Below are 6,000 nucleotides of genomic sequence, written 5' to 3' on the forward strand. Positions count from 1 at the left end.
AATAAAGAACCTATCCGAACGCCATAGTTGTTAGGCTACATGTCAGTAAAACAAACTTTCCTGTTCTGTCAGCCATCATGTGCTCATGGGTCATATGGCGCACACTCTTCAACTTTACGCGAATATGAGGCGCAAGCTCGATATTGCTTCATCATAAAGCACACAAAAAACTATGAGCATAAAATGTAGTTCTGTCGTCAGTTAAGTCACGAAATTACCAAAAACACAATTAAAGTTGCAAACTGTGCATGCATGTGCATCACATTAAAGAACGTCTCTCAAATGCTTACTAAAATATCGCCTATTCTGCAAATCGAGATCACAATATAAGGCTCAAGTTGAAAGGCTGTGTATTTTTATTTTTAATTTTATTTGTAATTTAATGCACAAGTATATGTGGGCACAGTGCCCTTATACTAAAAAAAGATATACTATTTTTTTTTTCTCTCGTTAATTAAGAAACCATTTAAATGCATAAAATAGCTAATTTTACATTCTGGCATTATGTGCTATTGACTTCCAGCCTTTTTCACTTTCTTATCACTATCTTCATGTCTCGTCCATGAGTACACAACGATGGAGACACAGAACCAAGCTGACTGAGCAATAAAGCTTTAGTGAGCCGCTTTATTAAAATACCTGGAGGTGAGGAATAATACAAACAAAAAGAATTGTCATATTCACTCAGTATTTCTTGACCTAGTTCACAAATATTTCAACTACAATTAAGTAGAAATTAATTGTATTCAGTTGTTTTACACTGTAAAAAAAATAAATCGTAAAAAAAACGGTCAAATGACTGGCAGCTACGGCAGAAAAAACATAACAAAAAAAAATTACAGTAAAATATCTTTATTAAAATAACATGCAAAAATAATAATTCTACAGATATTTTCATTATAAATTTTACAGAAAAACACTTATTTTACCATGTTTTCCTTGTTTTAATTAAGATATTTTACTTTAATTTTATGGTTTTTGTTTGGCAGCCATAGCTGGCAGTCAATTGACCGTTTTTTTTTATTATTATTTTTTACAGTTTTAAACTATTTTACAGACTTTTCCTAGATTTTTATGATCAAACACCATCAATAAAGTGACAGCACCAACAGTTCAACAGAAAACAATGTTATTTAACAGATTTTCCCTAGATTATTACGATCAAACACCTTCAATAACATTTCAAGACATGCTCAAGGTTGTAATTTTAGTTTTATTTTGGAAGACAAAAAAAGTCTGAAAAAAAAAACCCATACAAGATACAACTGATTAAAATCATCTCGCAACTTTAAATTACAGTCTTTACATTTAATTTAAATTTACTAAATTAAATGTAGTATTTAAATTGTGTAAAACGTGTAGTATAAGTTAAATGGAATGATTCAGTTACAGATCTTAAATGAAACACAACATCTCCTCCAGTAATTAACAGCAGAACCGTTTCATGACATTCTCAGACTTCAGGATTACGGTAAAACATTCCAAAATTGAAACAAACTGAAAACTTATACATCTACAAGATTTTCACTGTTTCACACCACTATTGATCCTAAACATTTTTAATGTATTGAGATGTAAATTTACATTATCACACAGTTCTTCAGAGAACCCAGGAGCAACTGAATAACTAATAATGGCATCTCTCTGTCAAGTTGTCAGTTAGGGTTACTATCAAGTGAAATCAAAACGTACATCAATAGGTCCATGATTCTGTACCAGAAATGACAGATATCCTCCAAACTGCCAGTAATCATCTGGATCTTTGGTGCATCTGGGAACAAAAAAAGAACACACTAAGATTCTCTGAAAAGTTTTCAAAAAAGGACAATTTCAATTTTTTTACCTTTCCTTTAAACACACTTAATTTTTACTCAAACTGTCTTGTCAACTGTTTTGTCTGGTATCTAAAACCAGTTAATAGAGTTTTGTCTGATGGGAATTGCAAAATCACCAAAAGAAAGAACATGTAGATTCACAGCAATGGACACTCTTTTCCAGAGGTGTCACTGCATGCTAAAAAAAATCATTTGTACACCAAAATAAAAGCAACCCTTTTTTTTTTTTTTTTTACTAGAGCTGTTAACACACTGCTTTGACATGTTGGAGTGTCTTGAGGGTGTTTCCTTCAATATTCTCCAGGGAATTAAATAAAGGATTGATGATGACGACATGTTTCTGAAAAAGATGCCAGTTCACTGAGATTATTAAAGTACTTATAACACCTGTCCTCATTTACTCACACTCATGTCTTTCAAAACCTGTTTTTTTTTCTTCTTCTGTGAAACATTAAGTAATATATTTAGAAGAATGCTGGCAACCAAACTGCTTTTGTGCACATGACTTCCATTGTATGGAGAAAAACAAACACACACCTCAAAATAAAGTCATACACACAGACACTTCTCAAAATAAAATCAATCAGGTTTGGAACAACATAAGTGTCAGTAAATGATTGATAAAATTTTATGACTTGTGTGTGAATTAACCCTTCGGTTCATGTGTCCCAAGCTCCTGGAGGGCCGGCGTACTACAGACTGGAAGGTTCTAGAAATCCTGAAGACCTTGATTAGCTGGTTCAGGTCATTTTAATTAGGGTTGGAGCTCTGCATGACATTGGGCAAATTCCTATTAAAAGTGAGCATCCATATGCCCTGGGCCTAGGGTTTAAAAAATATGCTTTATAAGAGGGAACTGCCAGTCTGCTGTAAACAAAGCAGACTTTATTCCTTCTATTGCTACTCACTCCGGTCTCAGCCTCATGGCCCTAACTGAGACCTGGATCAAACCTCAGGACACTGCCACTCCTGCAGCACTCTCCACTAACTTCACTTTTTCCCACAGCCCTCGCACAATTGGGAGGGGTGGAGGTACGGGTCTCCTTATTTCAAATGATTGGAAATTTGATCATCTACCATCTCATACAGGCAACAGTTCATTTGAATCTCATGCTATTACGATTACCCACCCTGTTAAAATCCACGTTGTAGTTGTGTATCGTCCCCCAGGTCAACTGGGTAACTTCTTGGAAGAGCTGGATGTATTACTGTCAAACTTTCCTGAGGATGGTACTCCTCTGGTACTGCTCGGTGACTTCAACATCCACCTAGAAAAACCCCAGGCTGCTGACTTCAACACTCTTCTCACTTCATTTGACCTCAAGCGAGTGTCTACCATGGCTACTCACAAATCAGGTAACCATCTTGACCTCATCTACACATGCTACTGCTCCACTGACAACACATTAGTTACTCCACTGCACACCTCAGACCACTTCCTCATCACTTCTAACCTCACACTAACTCCGGACACAGCACACACTCCCCCACAGGTCACCTTTCGCCGTAACCTATGCTCTCTCTCTCCTTCTTGCCTTTCCTCAATGGTTTCATCTGCACTTCCTTCACCCTCTCAGTTTTCAGCACTGGACACAAACAGTGCTACTGACACTCTTTGCTCCACTCTAACATCTTGCCTGGACAACTTTTGCCCCCTTTCATCCAGACCAGCACGCTCTACCCCCTCTGCCCCCTGGCTGTCTGATGTTCTCTGTGAACATCGAGCTAAACTAAGGGCTGCAGAGAGGAAGTGGCACAAATCAAAAAACTCTACTGACCTTAGTGTGTATCAGTCACTCCTCTCTTCCTTCTCTGCAAACGTCTCCACGGCTAAATCGACATACTACCACAACAAAATCAACAACTGTTCTGACTCTCGCACACTTTTCAAAACTTTCTCTTCTCTTCTCTGTCCTCCTTCCCCTCATCCTTCATCAGCTCTTACAGCTGATGACTTTGCAATTTTCTTTACAAAGAAAACACGAACCATCAGTGACCAATTCCTCCCACCACAAACTGATAACTTCTTAACGTCTTCTCTCGAAGGCAGAGGTCTCCAAACTCATCCTTTCCAATCATCCCACTACTTGTCCGCTAGATCCTATCCCCTCTCACCTCCTTCAGGCCATTTCTTCTTCGGTCATACCTGCGCTTACTCACATTATCAACACCTCTCTTCACACTGGTACATTTCCAACAGCATTTAAGCAGGCTCGGGTAACCCCACTGCTTAAAAAACCCTCTCTAAATCCAGCACTTTTAGAACACTACAGACCGGTATCCCTTCTTCCATTCATTGCAAAGACACTTGAGCGAGCTGTGTTCAACCAACTCTCTCTGTTTCTTGCACAGAACAATCTTCTGGACGACAACCAATCTGGCTTCAGAAGCGACCACTCTACTGAGACTGCCCTACTCTCGGTTACAGAGGCCCTGAGACTGGCAAGAGCGGCTTCCAAATCCTCTGTACTCATCTTATTGGACCTGTCTGTTGCTTTTGACACAGTTAACCATCAGATCCTCCTGTCCACTCTCAGAAGGATGGGCATCTCAGGAACCGCGCTCCTGTGGTTCGAATCTTACCTCTCAGAGAGGTCCTTCAGGGTGTCTTGGAGGGTTGAGGTTTCAAAGTCACAAATTCTTGCTACTGGGGTTCCTCAAGGCTCAGTGCTTGGACCACTTCTCTTCTCCATCTACATGTCGTCATTAGGATCGGTCATTCAGAAGCATGGCTTCTCTTATCACTGCTGTGCTGATGACACTCAACTCTACTTCTCATTCCAACCAGATGATCCGACGGTAGCTGCCCGCATTGCAGCTTGTCTGAGTGACATTTCTAGCTGGATGAAAGACCATCACCTTCAGCTCAACCTTGCCAAGACAGAACTGCTTGTGGTTTCAGCCAACCCATCACTCCACCACAACTTCTCTATACAGCTGGGTTCGTCAACCATAACTCCTTCCAGGACAGCCAGGAACCTTGGAGTTGTGATCGATGATCAGTTAAGCTTCACAGACCATATTGCTACAACGGCCCGTTCCTGCAGGTTTGCCTTATACAACATTAGGAAGATTAGACCCTTCCTGTCTGAGCAAGCCGCACAACTCCTCGTCCAAGCTTTTGTTCTCTCCAGACTGGACTATTGTAATGCGCTCTTGGCAGGCCTCCCCGCAAGTACTATCAAGCCTCTGCAACTGATCCAGAATGCAGCAGCCAGAGTGGTCTTTAATGAACCAAAGAAAGCTCATGTTACCCCTCTCTTCATCAGGTTACACTGGTTACCAATAGCCGCTCGCATCAAATTCAAGGTACTGATGTTTGCCTACAAGACGACAACTAGCACTGCACCAATATATCTAAACTCACTAGTTCAAACTTATGCACCCTCCAGAAGCTTGCGTTCTGCAAGTGAACGACGCCTTGTGGTGCCATCACAAAGAGGTACCAAATCCCTCTCACAGACCTTTTCCTGGACTGTGCCCAGCTGGTGGAATGACCTCCGTTCTCAATTCGTAAAGCTGAGTCTTTAGCCATTTTCAAAAATCATCTAAAGACACATCTTTTTCGCCAGCACCTGACCAACTAATACTAACACTTACCTATTATGTCTGTCTGTCTTAAAAAAAAAAAAACCCTAGCTACGTCTACTGTGCTGGACTAACTGAGACTTGTCATGGCACTTGTATACTGCTGCACTCTCGATGGTCTGATTGCTTCTATTGTTCTCATTTGTACGTCGCTTTGGATAAAAGCGTCTGCTAAATGATTAAAAGTAAATGTAAATGTAAAAGAGGGTATGTGTTCTTGACATCTTTTCTTTGAACCCTGATGGTACTCACATTCACCTAATGTATTTACTATTAAACATGTTTTATCTTTGGAACTTAACTAAAGATTACATGACATGTATCATGGAAATGTGAGTAATAGCAAAATGAAACAAACAATTTTAATTATTCTGTTCATATGTTCAATTGAACCATCCCACCTTATCTAGCTTTAAAATGAATGGGTCACATGACCATAAACGATCAAATTACTTCTGTGAATTTACCATTTCATGTACCCTTTGCTAATGCAGTTTTGGAAGGGCCCTTCATGAAGGATTCAGCTGTTAGCCTTTTGTTAGAACTCCCCTTCCCTAAGGGCCTAAATGAAAATTAC

General features: G+C 39.6%; 1 pseudogene; it reads left to right on the plus strand.

The window, feature by feature from the left end:
• The first annotated feature begins 2,758 nt into the window (after positions 1–2,758).
• LOC131539239 (uncharacterized) lies at positions 2,759–5,422 on the plus strand (annotated as a pseudogene).
• The last annotated feature ends 578 nt before the right edge of the window (positions 5,423–6,000 follow it).

The sequence above is a fragment of the Onychostoma macrolepis genome, chromosome 04, assembly GCF_012432095.1.
Source record: "Onychostoma macrolepis isolate SWU-2019 chromosome 04, ASM1243209v1, whole genome shotgun sequence".
In the NCBI taxonomy this organism is placed as follows: Eukaryota; Metazoa; Chordata; class Actinopteri; order Cypriniformes; family Cyprinidae; genus Onychostoma; species Onychostoma macrolepis.